This window comes from Lynx rufus, unplaced genomic scaffold (assembly GCF_022079265.1).
Source record: "Lynx rufus isolate CCGP_SWC_20201006 ecotype Redwood Valley unplaced genomic scaffold, mLynRuf1.p SCAF_3, whole genome shotgun sequence".
Taxonomy (NCBI): Eukaryota; Metazoa; Chordata; class Mammalia; order Carnivora; family Felidae; genus Lynx; species Lynx rufus.
This window is the reverse complement of record NW_025814845.1, coordinates 48991637-49007158: the sequence shown is the minus strand read 5'-3', so window position 1 is coordinate 49007158 and position 15522 is coordinate 48991637.

Below are 15522 nucleotides of genomic sequence, written 5' to 3'. Positions count from 1 at the left end.
AAATGGTAAGAAGACAAGCAACCCGATAAAGAATGAGTGAAAGTTCTGAGAAAATCCTTTACAAAGAAGACATTTGTATTGCAATTAGCACTTGAAAAGATGCTAAACACTAACAATCATTAGGGAAATTAAAATAATAACTATAAATAATCATAAATAATAAATAATAACTAAAAATAATAATAATAATGAAAGAGAGACCGAGAACAGATAAGAGGATTAATAAGACAAATAGCTGGGAAAATGGAATTTATTGGTGAATATAGTTAAAAGGTATACAGGAGATTCTTACCATATTCTCACGTTGCTATGAACTTGAATTCATACCAAAATGAAAGGTTACAAAAAGAAATTTCCAGAAAAACTGAGAATTATATAACACATAAAAGGACAATTTCTTCCATAACGATTAGACTCTATATAACTAAAGAAAGATGTAATAATACTTCTACTTCTCTACATGTCTACATCTTCTTCCCTTTTGTAAAATAATCACATGTCATTTTTAAGGACCACACTGTTACTTTATCTCAAATTAATTGCCTTAAGATCATTCATTAACTTTACAGCATCCTACAACATGTCCGCCTGTTTTAATATTGCCAATTTATCATAGTCAACTTAATTTAACTTAACATTTAAGTTTGACTCAGGAATCACCAAATATATTGCATATGACTTCTCTTTCCTCTCAATCACTATGCCATTTATGGTTTTAAGTGGTTTTACACTAGGAGCACTCCTAAAGAGATTAATAGCAATATGGGAATTCAATATTTTATCTCTGATATATTAGGAGAAAAACTTAATTTTAGAATGTATAAAAGCATGATGTTGAACAGATTAACAGTTTAGAAATCAATTTTCACATACTAGAAATGGTTCAAGTGTTATATCAAAATTGTTAACCATTATTTCGATAAGACATATCCACCTAAATATTAGAAGACTAAAATTAAATTTCTATTGACTTACCATAAGAGTTAGGTATCTGCACCTGGCTAAGAGAAGAAAGAGCTTTTTTTTGGAGCCCTGACACAGAGGTTGATATTCCATAATATTTTCTTGTTATTGTTGTTGAACTAGATTTGATTAATTGGTATTTGCCTGTAACATCCTATTGAATTTAATATATCCTACGATTTACTGAAAAAGCAGAGTCATTTGGGTAGATTCATCCATGGGGATCTCATAATGAAAAAGAGGGAGAAGGACTGAGAGGATTGAGAAACATGAAGAAATAAGTCAAAATTTAGAGTTAATACTGTCAAAACTTGTATTTGACACTCACTGAGTGATGATCGTATCAGTCCATTGAAGCATAACTGCTCTCATGGAAGTCTATAAAAGGTATGGAGAATTCCTGAATGAAATCCATGTATGTATGTTAGAAATGATCTCATCTAAATGAAGAGCACTAAAAATTTTGAAACTACAATATGACCAATACCATTTGGTATTATATTCTGGTATAAACATGAGTTCATTTATCATTCTCAATTTTTCTTTGTACTCTTGCCATTTGCAACAGCGTGGATGGAACTGGAGGGTATTATGCTAATGAAATGTCAGTCAGAGAAAGACATACATCATTTTATTTCACTCATATGTGGAATTTGAGAAACCTAACAAATGAACATAGGGGAATGGAAGGAAAAATAAGATAAAAACAGAGAGGGAGGCAAACTATAGGAGACTCTTAAATAGAGAACAAATTGAGGGCTGATGGTGGGGTGGGGGTGGATGGCATTAAGGAGGGCACTTTTTGAGATGAACACTGGGTGTCATATGTAAGAGATGAATCACTGGGTTCTACTCCTGAAGCCAAGACTACACTGTATATTAACTAACTTGAGAATAAAAAAAATTAATTATGTAAATTATATATGATATACTTACATACATAATTTAGATTCTTTTGTGTGTATATATATATATTTCCATATCTATATCTTTATGTCTATGTTTGTATTTATATGGACAGCATGTAGGTATATGTTTTATTTTTTTCTTGCGATGTCTTTCAAAGACGTATCATTGTCCTTGGCTAACCCTGGCAGACTTGGCGTCTGCCCACGTCCAATAGAACAAAGCAAGTCCTATGGTAAAGCATACTACCAGTGCAGTGGAAAAAATCATTCTGATCATAGTTGGAGGCACTGAAAAGCCTAAAAAGGCTGAAGAGCATGATCATTTGATTTTACTAAAAGTGAGTATAAATAACTTGAAATAATATTCAAATTTGTCATCCTGTTATATACATAAATCAATATTTACACTAAGCATGAATAATTACATAAAAAATGTCTCTAGTTAAAAGATCATTTTTTTTCCAAAGGAGCAGCAATAAAGCTGATGATATTTTCAGCAACAACAACGAAAGGATGAAGAGATATTATCTTACATCTTTGAATATAACAACAAAACAATATTTGCCAACCTAGAATGCTATATTCAATAAAGTTATCTTTCAAAATGCAGGTTAAATGTAGACATGTTTAGATGAAACTTGAAAGAATTTATCATTAGAATTCTTTAAAATGGCTGCTAAAAATAGAACATTGTACCACATTCTTCAGAAGAAAGGACAGAAGTACAGGAAGACATGAAAAAGGAAGAGTAATTATGTTGGTAATTACTATTGGTTTAGGCTTAATAATTTATATTATTCTTAGAAATTGTTCAGATTTATCACAATGAACAGATTTATTGACACACAATAGACCATGACTTTCTGTGTCTTTTATTTTTTGCGTGTGGATTATAGAATAACAGAATACAGTCAATTTTCTGTGGTGCATTGGTGACTTCAGTATCTTAAGCAGACAATTTGGCTTTTGGAAAATTAATTATAGTCTTTCACTCCTTTAATGGAAGTCTTACATTTCATCTGGTACTCCTTAATATTTCCTGCACTTTTTCGTTTCGGCAGCTTCACCATGAAGTATCTCGTGATGATTTCTTTTTATTTATTCTGCTTACGATTCTGTGGGATTGTAGAATTTTCCAATTTGTGTTTTTCATCCTTTTGGAAAATACCTCATTCATTAACTTTTCAAATACCACTTTTTACTATTCTCTTTCTTCTGGTACTGGGACTCAGATTAAAGATATATGAGATATTCCTATTTCATCCTCCTCTGTATTTGATAGCTTTTTTATTACCCCAGGTAAAATTTTGGAAAATTTATTCTAACCTTAAAGTAGTTCATTTTCTCTATTCAGTTATAACTAATCTGTAATCACACTCACAGTACGTGCTCATTTTCAAATCTGTCTTTTTGAATATGCTTCTATTGTCTGTTATTTCTGTGTTTCTCAGGCATGGTATTTAAAATCTTATGTGCCTGGCTTCTATTGAGTATGTGCTTAATATAGAATTTAACACTTTATTTGTAGTAAGAATTTTAGACCTAGGATAATATTAACTTTCTGAGAATATATATTCTTTAATTCTGTGCTAGATACTCGAAGGGCAGGGGGCACTAGGAGACAAGGACAATTTAATCCAAACTCTAGGCCTGAGGTAGAACAGGCTGAAGGTGTAGTTTTATGTCTGTTTCACCCTCAGTCTGAAGGAGTAGCCTTAAGGGATCCCAGATTAAGACAGAAATAGAGTAGACTCTCCTTTTTAGCCTCCTTTAAGCAGGCTCTGCACACTCATGTTCCCATTTCTCTCTACTATAAAAGCTGAAGCTCAATTTTCTACGTGGATATTTTCTGAATTGAAAAATACCTTTGAATACAAAAACTACTCAAGTGTTGGGGCGCCTGGGTGGCGCAGTCGGTTGGGCGTCCGACTTCAGCCAGGTCACGATCTCACGGTCCGTGAGTTCGAGCCCCGCGTCGGGCTCTGGGCTGATGGCTCAGAGCCTGGAGCCTGTTTCCGATTCTGTGTCTCCCTCTCTCTCTGCCCCTCCCCAGTTCATGCTCTGTCTCTCTCTGTCCCAAAATAAATGAACGTTGAAAAAAAAAAAATTAAAAAAAAAAAAAACAAAACTACTCAAGTGTAGACACATGTCTATAGGTTCTTGCTTTCTTCTAAAATGTGGCCCATTAAACCCTTATTATGCTGTTAACACTTTGATGTTCATATTTCAATTATTATTTTATTTTATTCATAATTTTTGGTGTCCTCAGTAGAGAAGTTGGTCTTCAGCATTAACCTACTGTTACCAGAATCAGAAGTTTTCATGAAGTGTTTCATTAAAATTACACTAATTAAATGATTAATAAATTAATACAAAGCCTGTTTTAGTCATATCCCCCTTTTTATGGGCGACATGAAAAAAACGATTTTTTTGTGAAAGAGATTGGGATGGTTTTGTCCACCTTTTTGTTTTGTTTTGTTTTTTAATTTTTTTTAAGTTTATTTCTGAGACAGAGAGAGACAGAGCATGAATGGGGGAGGGGCAGAGAGAGAAGGAGACATAGAATCCGAAGCAGGCTCCAGGCTCTGAGCTGTCAGCACAGAGCCCGACACGGGGCTCGAACTCACAAACCGTGAGATCATGACCTGAGCCGAAGTCGGTCACTCAACCGACTGAACCACCCAGGCGCCCCTGTCCACCTTTGTTTGAATCACACATTAAACTTAGCCAGAAACTATTTAATCTAGACAGAACATATTAAGACTTACACATATACTAAAGTATGTCAACATACATTTCTCACATATATCATCTTAATGTAGCATTCATTAGCAAAATAAAACTGGATAATTAATAAAGCACTTTAGTAATATAGTAAATTGTTATAATATTGATGAATGTAAATCAGCTTTGTCCATAAGAACCATTCCTAATATAGCTACATGCTATTCACTCTGTTGTACAAGTTAATTTACATAAGAGGAAAATTCCAAAAGGGAAAACAAAATGTATATCCTGCTAAGTAGTGAAGCCAGAGATCTCCTCACTTTACTTAATCACAGAGTTAGCACCAAAATTTACAAGGCAATTGATTGAACACATGGAACACAGTGTTAAGAGTAACATTTGTTTTTGTGCTTTCCACAACTCTGTGCTGGCATCTTTTCTTTCTCAACCTTCCATCAGCCATTTTGTACATCCTAAATTATTCATGAATGCAATAACAGGTTTCTGCATTAATAATGTATAACTACATCGAGAGAATATGAAAGATAAAATGTAAGTTGCAAAAGAATCAAAGTTTTGGCAGCTTTTATGATATCCATTCATCTGGCATTTTCTATCATTAATCATTATACCATTTTTGGTAGGATACGTGCTTAAGGATAAAAATTTTCCTCATTGAAATACAGGACTGTTACACTTAAATATAGAAGATATAAATATTGATATCGATATATAGGCATAGGTATAGATATACAGTTTTTCTTTACTATAAAGAGCAAGAGATAATTTTTGTTTGTTTTAGGAGTTATTTTAAAAATATTTAGAAAAAATAGTCAAGAATTATTTTTTTCTAGTTCTGTATTTTCACTCATGTGTTAAATACCTTACATGATACAATACTGTCAAGAAGAATATGAGTAAAATTTTGGTGGGAAAGTTAATGTTCTCTGTAGAATATTCTTCTCTTACTACATACTTTATTCATATCTTTACTTAGAATTATGCATGCAGAGAGATATAAATGACACCTTAAATTCCTATATTGATTTTTTTAGAGCAGTGCAAAATTTAACTTTAACGCTTATTGAATTAAATATTTTTAACATTTTTAACAATATGGAATCACCACCTTTTCAAAAGGCCAGTATTTGATTCCCAAAACATAAAGATAAATAATACATATTAATTGCCTTTAAGAAGAGTTTCTTTGTTATCCCTCACAGAAAGCCCATCAGCTGATTCTAACTGGTTTACTAGTATAAAGGTTTGAACTTTGAGACACAATTTCAATGCCATTTTTCACCTTTGAGCTTGAGAATTTAAATAGGTATTAAATATCTTCCAATCATATTTTTTCATTTTCAGGTATGGAAAGTGAACATCAAAGTAAATCAATTATATTATCACTATTGTAACAAGTATTTATAGTAGAATCTTATTATTTTGTATTTTTTTTACATCACATTGACTGTTCCTGCATCCTTTGTTGTTAAGCAGCCAATACTTAAAATAATAACCAAGAAAAAATTTCATTTTCCCTTCTGTTACTTGTAATATAAACAGATCATAGAACATGACAATAATCATGATCAAATTTGTATATTAGCAAAATCAGATGCTGCAAACTTATTGTGTTCTACAAATAAGATTTATTTGTTCTTTACAGTGTTTTAATTAAGATTAAATTGTCAAAAAATTGAAATTTAGAAAAGTTTAAGTAAAAATACAGATTTGCTGGGGCACCTGGGTGGTTCAGTCGGTTGAACAACTGACTTCGGCTCAGGTCATGATCTCGCAGTTCATGAGTTCTAGCCCCACGTCGGGCTCTGTGCTGACAGCTCAGAGTCTGGAGCCCCCTTCGGATTCTGTGTCTTCCATTCTCTCTGCCCCTCCCCTGCTTGTGCTCTCTGTCTCTTAAAAAAATCAATAAAACATTAATTTTTTTAAAAAAAATACAGATTTATCAATTTGTTGAGGTTGTGCACACACCTTGGTAAGTGTGAAGGCACAGTGACGATACGATGCATTACCATTCTTTATCTTCTTACAACGAGTACAGTGGTTTTGCTCATTACATAGCCTGTCTGCTCTCTGGAGGAGTTTAATTCAGTCTGTGACTCCTAGAATTTCTAAAAACTTAAGGGAAAAGAAAACTTGAAAATTAAATCTAAAGAGAGGGATCCAACATGTAGCAATTATCTATTCTGTGTCAAGCATCCTGTCAAGGTACTTTCATGCTTATTCTGTCGCATACTTCACTCAGAAATTCTGGGGAAAGGCAGTTGGATTTTCATATTTTATACCTGTGATATATACTTTTTGTTTTTCTGTTTTCTTACTTAAAATATAAAAATTGGATACACTCCTTATATCTTATTTTTTTTTTTTTCAACGTTTATTTATTTTTGGGACAGAGAGAGACAGAGCATGAACGGGGGAGGGGCAGAGAGAGAGGGAGACACAGAATCGGAAACAGGCTCCAGGCTCTGAGCCATCAGCCCAGAGCCCGACGCGGGGCTCGAACTCACGGACCGCGAGATCGTGACCTGGCTGAAGTCGGAGGCTTAACCGACTGCGCCACCCAGGCGCCCCATATCTTATTTTTTTAATGTTTATTTATTTTTGCAAGAGAGAGATAGACAGTGTGAGTGGGGGAGGTGCAGAGAAAGTGAGACACAGGATCCAAAGCAGGCTCCAAGCTCTACACTGTCACCACAGAGCCAGATGCAGGACTAGAACCCATGAGCCGTTGAGATCATGACATGAGCCGAAGTCAGACGCTTAACCAATTGAGCCACCCAGGCACCACTCCTTATATTTTAAAATCACCTGAAATACTCATCTTTTCTCAAAGGCTTCTCCAGATTGGTGACACATGTGCAATTAGTGAATACATGAAAATATATCTCATGTGTATTTATTATAACTTAGTTGTATATTTAACCTACTACAACATAGTAATATTCAGTCTATGTGCTTGTTTGTATAAACAATTAGTCACTTGTAGTTTTTTGAAGTTTTTCATTTGCAATGATACTCCCTTTACTTATTGGTCTAAATTATTTCAGGATAGAATCCACACAACTAAGTGATATCTTTACCACATACTATGTAATACAATTTTATATGTTTTGTGGTCTATCCTTTTTAATTGCAACATGGCTTTTCATTATTTATTTTCTTTTATTAACAGCACGTGAGGTAGACAACCTCATTTGGAGCCTAGCTGCTTATTCAGGACACAGAAACAAATGCAAGCTACTTTATCATGTTATTCTTAATAAGCACACTACCTTAGTCATGCTGCTCCCTCAATCACTACCATTTGGAGAGCTACAAAGTTTACCTTTAACTGACATTTCCATATGTCTCTAGAAAGAAACTGGCTTGTTGAGTCACTTGTCATGCTCTAAGGAGATAATTTTTATCAAAATACTCATAGTCTGACTTTAGGTCGGGCACTTCTGCTTCATTCATTAAACCATGACAAATGTAACAGTAGTACACAGTAAACCTCAGTGACCTATATAAAATAAATTCCACACAAGAAACCAGAAAAAAAGAAAGAATTGGTAATATATTTACTATAATGTATTTCAGCGTGATATATTTTGTCTCATAAAAATAGATGTTTGATGTGGCATGTATACATTACCAATATAAAAGGGTCTTTTAGTCTAATTATATCAATCATGTGCTCTCTTTATAAAATACCAGTGCTACACCTGCTTTTAAAGAATGTGTTCTATATTTTTAATACTTTCAGGTATCTTCATTAGTCATTTTTCCCTCTGGAAGATTAAAGGAATTTACATCTGTGTTTATTTATTTTATTTTTTTGCATTTAACTTTTCAACATGTATCTAGTTTATCCATAAAGATAGATACACATTATGTTTATATTCATTACTGGCTTTCTGTTTGTATTTTGTATTTTGGCTTGATATTAACTTTTTTTGCTATTTGCTATATAAATTAATTCTATTTTACTCCCATATATTTGTATAGAAAGTTAATAGGTTTAAAATCAGTTTCTGATATTATTATATTATTAAAGTTTATAATAAAATAAAATGAAATTATTTTAATAACATTGAAAATTATTTATTTTGATTCCCACATATGTAAGACTATAGTATAAATAAGAGCGTATTTAAATACATTTAAACCTACCTGTGCTATTTCCCCAAATTTTCTTTACATTGATTGATATAGGAATAGAATATATCATAGTCAGTTTGGCCTGCATTGACAAAATACCATAGAGTGGGTGGATTAACCAACATAAATTGATTTACTACAATTCTGGAGGCTGGAAACCAGAGATAAAGGTGCCACGATGGTTGATTCTTGTTGAAGGTTCTCTTACTGGTTTACAGATGGCAACCTTTTTGAATCCTCATATGGGAGAGAGAGAGCCCTGGCTTCTTCATCTCCTTAAAAAGGCACTAATCCTGTCATAATGGCTCTATTCAGATGACATCATTGAACCCTAATTACCTCCCCAAAGTCTTACCCCCAAATACGATTATATTGAGGGTTAGGGGTTCAACACATGAGTATTGGTTGAGACACAGACATTCAGTCCATAATAGGATAATAGATACATGCTCTTATTTTTTTATTTACCAATATATTTATATATAATACACTCAGTATATATAACTATGTGTGTGTGTGTGCATGCATCATGTATTAATACATACTCATGGGGCACCTGGGTGGCTCAGTCGGTTGAGGGTCTGACTTTTGATTTCGGCTCAGGTCACAATCTCATGGTTCGTGGGATTGAGCCCCACGTCATGCTTCATGCTAACAACAGGAAGCCTGCTTGGGATTCTCTCTCTCCCTCTCTCTGCCCCTCCCCCGCTCGCATATGCACACATGGTCTGTTTCTCTGTCTCTCAAAAAGAAATAAACATTAAAAAATTACATACTCATGTGCATGTGTTAGAGGTGCGTATCAAGAGGATGCATCTACCAGTTGACCCTAAATCTACAACAGGGAAATCAGAGGTTCCTCAGGCCTCCCTTCCCTGGAACATACACTCTGCCTACTGTACCCACACTGGGCTCCCTTCCATGGAGCCTTGAGAGAGTAGATGGATTGAGACCAATGGGACTGAATTGTGACTAAACCCAGTTAAGGCCTCTACATATACTTTTAAGACTTGATGGGTGAGTACGGAGGTCTACTTTTATTGTTGCCACCCAAGACAAGCCCCATAAATAAGTTCCCTTGCTTATGAATACTGCTACCTGCTAATCTGGATTGGTCTGCCTCTTTCTTTAGTCTCTCCTTGCTCTCCATGTACAGGGACAAGTTTGTGAACCAACAGCATATAAGGATTATGAGACAAGACTGGGCACTTGGATGGCTCAGTTGGTTAAGCATCTGACTTTTGGTTTCAGCTCAGGAAGCATCTGACTTTTGGTTTTGGCTCAGGTCATGATCTCACGGTTTCATGAGTTCAAGCCCCGCATTGGGCTCCATGCTGACCGTGCGGAGTCTGCTTGGGATTCTCCGCCTCCCTCTTTCTCTGCCCCTCCTTGACTTGTGCTGTCTCTGTCTCTCTCACAATAAATAAATAAACTTAAAAAAATTAAGAATTATAGGATAAGAACATCAAGAATTTTAAAAGAATAACAGGAAGGAATGTTTCCATGTAAAACTTACGATGTTTGACATACCATGATACTAATACTAATACTATACACATGAAATATAATAACTGTTGAAATAAGCAAATATTTAAGTTAAATTACATCATAATGATTTACTCAAATTTTAATTATTGGGGACTAAAATAAATTTAACTTAACATATTAAACATGATCTTTCAATGTGTGATTTATTATTGTCTAAGGAAATGTAAATAAAAAAACAGAATAACTCTTTAGTAAATGCATTTGTATCATATTGGGATAAAAATGGTTCTATTGATTAAATATAACTAATAAGTCACATAAAAATACTGATATGACAGACAACATAAATAATTTTAAATGCTTTATACAAAATTTAACCATAAAATAAATGAAAAGATAATGAAATTTTCTAATAATTATTATGTTAGAATACTAATACTCATGATATATATATGGATTTCAAGGGCATCTGGGTGGCTCAGTCAGTTGATTGGCCAACTCTTGGTTTAGGCTTAGCTCTTGATCTCATGGTTCATGGATTTTTGCCCCACATCAGGCTTCCACACTGAATGTGCAGGGCCTCCTTAGGATTCTTTCTCCACTTCTCGCTCTGCCCCTCCTTCCTTCATGCTGTTTCTCTCAAAAAATAAATAAACTTAAAAATATGTGGATTTCAAAAACAGATAAATACATGTGAATCCCTTAGAATAATAATGGTAAGATATAACAATTCATTCAACAAATGAGGATTTCAAGTGTTTAATAAGTTCTTGAAAATGTTGTACAAAAAGAATTATATAGCATACTTTATCAAATTGGTGCAGATTTTTAAAAATTAGCATTAGCAAATGATAGTTAAAACTTTATAAAGTACTGTTGGGGGGCGCCTGGGTGGCGTAGTCGGTTAAGCGTCCGACTTCAGCCAGGTCACGATCTCGCGGTCCGTGAGTTCGAGCCCCGCGTCAGGCTCTGGGCTGATGGCTCAGAGCCTGGAGCCTGTTTCTGATTCTGTGTCTCCCTCTCTCTCTGCCCCTCCCCCGTTCATGCTCTGTCTCTCTGTGTCCCAAAAATAAATAAACGTTGAAAAAAAAAAATTTAAAAAAGTACTGTTGGAAATAGAAATAGAACAATATAATGGCAATTTTTAAAAATGAGTTCAGTGTCTTAACCACAATGACTTAATTTAATGTTGTAACTTCATTTTATTTTTAAAAGTCTATTTATTTAGGGGCGCCTGGCTGGCTCTTTCGGTTAAGCATCCTACTTCGGTTCAGGTCATGATCTTATGGTTGGTGAGTCGAGCCATGCGTCAGGATCATGCTGACAATGTGGAGCCTGGAGCCTGCTCTGGATTCTGTGTCTCCCTCTCTGCCCCTCCCCCCTCACTCTCTGTCTCTGTCTCTCTCTTTCAAAAATAAATAAACATTAACAAAAATTAAAGTTTACATATTTATTTTGAAAGAAAGAGCGTGAGCAGGGGAGGGGCAGAGAGAGAGGGAGGCACAGAATCCGAAGCAGGCTCCAGGCTCTGCGCTGTCAGCACAGAGCCCGACATGGGGCTCAAACCCATGAATCGTGAGATAATGACCTGAGCGGAGGTCGGATACTTAACCAACAGACTCAGTCACCCCTTTTCAAATTTTATTTTTAATTAATACAAGACATTATTTTAAGTCTCATATTTAAATCATGATCATATTAATGATTTTGGAGAAACAAAGAAGAACGTGAACAATTATTGACAGCATTCTGCAAATTTGTGTTATTAAAATTTAACCCCTGTTGAGAGGGAGGGAGCCAAACCATAAGAAACTCTTAAAAACTGAGAATAAACTGAGGGTTGATGGGGGGTGGGAGGGGCGGGAAAGTGGGTGATGGGCATTGAGGAGGGCACCTGTTGGGATGAGCACTGGGTATTGTATGGAAACCAATTTGACAATAAATTTCATAATAAAAAAAATCTAACCCCTGTTTTAAGGAAAAATTTTCAAAAGCAATTGAGTATATGTCATAACATACATGTACATGAATATCTAGATTTGGTTTGTATCATAGAAATATGAAATACTTTATAATTTTTATTCTTAGTAACTTACAAAATCACAAATAATTTTATAAGGTTTCATATTCACTTACAGACAAGGAGGATAAGATTTTCTCATTTTTATGTGATAGAATAACATTTAACCTAGCTTGGAAGAATTAAGAAAATGAAGTGGGGATTTCATTCACTGTAGAAAGAAATCATGCCATCTTCTATAAACTTAGTAGAAAAAATAAGTATTCTTTTTCTACTTGGGAAAACAAGAATATATAGACAATTCACTGTAGCTTTAATATTTTCATTACATTTATAATAGGGCTAATATTATATAAGCAGAATAAACTTATGTTTTGCAATTCCAAAATAGGGAAAAATTTGATTTTTGGATATTGACACACCAAAATCACTTCAGAAAAAAAAATTCTATGTAGAATTGTGTAAAAATTCTATACAATAAACTTATGTTTTAGAATTCCAAAATAGGGAAAAATTTGCCTTTGGATATTGACACACCAAAATCACTTCAGGAAAAAAAAAAATTCTATACAGTAAAAGGTATGTCCTGATCTTTGTTTATCTATTGCGTTCTGTAGCTTGGTTTTGTTATCATCATTAATGTTATCATCATAGGACATCTGCTAAGGATTAAGCAGAAAATGTGTCTACTGGTATTTCAAACTAAAAATTAAATTTAGTTCATTTACTTCTTTGTGTTTTGTAAATTAATATATAAGTTGCGAAATGAAAATGCTACCTGTGTGGTTCAGTTGATTGAATGGCCAACCCTTGATTTCAGCTCAGGTCATGATCTCATGGTTTGTGGGAAGGAGCTGATAGTGTGGAGCCTGCTTGAGATTCTCTCTTTCCTATCTCTCTGCTCCTCCCCTGCTCGTGCTTTCTGTCTTTCTTAAAATAAATAAATAAACTTAAAAAAACCCCGAGATTCCGCAGTGTGAAAACTAATAGGGTTTCTTAACCTGCCATTAATTCTTCAGAAATAATAGGTGTGTGCTTGCAGAAGCTGTATAAACAAAGTAAAAATCAAGATAAAATCAAAACCAAAACTTAATTTAACATTTTGCAAAAGTCTATCTTCTTCCTTCAGTAATCAATATCTAATATTTTTTTATTTTGATTAAAATATGAATGGTGTAATATTTTCTGGGTAAATCAAAAATTTATGAATATTGTTAAACCAATTTAGCATTATTATATCATTACAATTCAAAATCACACTTGACTTTCAGATATATCAATATCTATTTAAATTTGTCTCATCTATTATATCCACCTATCATCTATCAGCTATCTATCACATCCCTCCATCCCTCCCTGCCCCACCACTTCCCTATCTATTTAAAGGCTAAGCATTCTGAGAATATTATATTTTCCTTAGTACTAATTATAGAGATAAGCATTTCAAAAGCAGTAACAAACTAATAAAAGAAATTCATCACCCATTTGCATTTGACAATGCTACTTAACAGAACAGGATGTTTGCTGTCCAGATTTTGTCTAAAAGTCAAAACAAACATCTAAATTATAACTTTGTAACATCTGCTTCCTCTAGGGGGCTATTTGTATGGACTTTGACAGATGTGAGAATTGCAAAGAGTCGTTGTAACAAATGAGACAACTAATAGCGCTGTCTTTAAAAATGCAGCCCGCCTGAGCTGATTGAAATGAGCTCCAGACTGAGACCAAGATCACATGCACCTGTTCCTCCAAACTATTGTTCTAGAAAGAGATGATGACTTTGTAATTAATATTTTCCATCATGGGAAATGTGAAAAAAATTGAAATACCACAGATTATCATAATATTATAATAGCATTTTCTTGAAAGTTGCTTGATTTGTGCAAAATAATGATAAAGTGTCTTGCCTGGTGAATGCATGGTGCAGAAATGAAAGTGGTAGAAATGGATTACCCTCCCTCTTGACTTCTGCATGCACATGCCTGCTTACAAATGGGAGAAAATTTTTGTAAACTAAGGTTTCATTATTGCTCATCAGAATGCAAGTGGACAGGTTCGATGTAACTGTAATATCTCAGGTATGGAAAAACTGTAGAATGAGACAATCAGATATATTGAAGATTTAGAACAGCCAAAGTCCTCATGATGAATTCATGAGGTCAGGATTGAAGTAGTTATCATTTTTTTTAATTTTAAATAAAGAAATAGATTTGTTCCTGGGTGTCTCAGTTCTTGTCCCAGATGCACCAAAGAATGGAAGACCTGAGATCAGAATGAGGAGATAGGGTTCATTGAGTAGATTAGTATAGTACACTTTCAAGAAAGTGGGCCATTACCGGCATAAGATTGGCAAGGGCACCTAGAAGCTCTAGCTTCACCCTTTTAAGCCTGCTTTGTGTACATGTGAATGTGGCTTTGATTGACATTTCTGAATGACAGCTGGAGGTTCTATAACATTTTGGCCTCTGCATATGTGCCTACCCATGATGCATTCTGTTATAATTGTACTTATTTACATACTGTATATATATGATTGTCTGCTGAGCTTTCGCTGTGACCTTGAAAATACTTAAGGGCAAGTTGCAACCTTTGTGTGCATGCTCAGCTTTTAAAAGTCCCCTTTTGGCTTTTGAGCCAGCTCTGTGGTTAGGCCTTTCCTGTTCTGTTAGCCTTTAGTGGTGGCTCTGAAGATGTGGCTATTAACCCTCCGTGGTGGTGGGAGACTGAGGTGGCTCTGCAGGTGTACCAGCATCTGCTTTCTCTCTCCTCGTTCATGCCTAACTAGCTGCCTAACAGATTTATAGTTCAAGTAAATAAAAATGACCTATTGCATGCTCTTTGATGTAAATTTACCTGTTAATACTTTGATACACCTTTGATAGAGTTGGAGTTAAAGTGCCCCTCCTTTGAATGACTTAATGGTTAGACTGTGGTGAAAGTGGTACTGATGACTGATAATTGGTGAGATGAGGTTAGAAAAAACCATGTAGTTTCTGCTGGTTTCTCTTGTAACACATTTCTGGGACCCTCCAGCTTCCATAATAAGAAGTTCAGTTACATGGAGGCTACAGGGCTAAGGAAAGCAAACAGAGTAAGATGCGCTAGGAGTATGAACTACTCCCAACTGTTTCCCTACTAAACCAGACACCAAACAGTGAATAAGGAACTTTTTAAATGACTCCAGCACAAGCCACTGTCTGAATGAGAGACTCTGACCAGTGACAGATTAGTAGAATCCAGTCAATCCTGAGATTA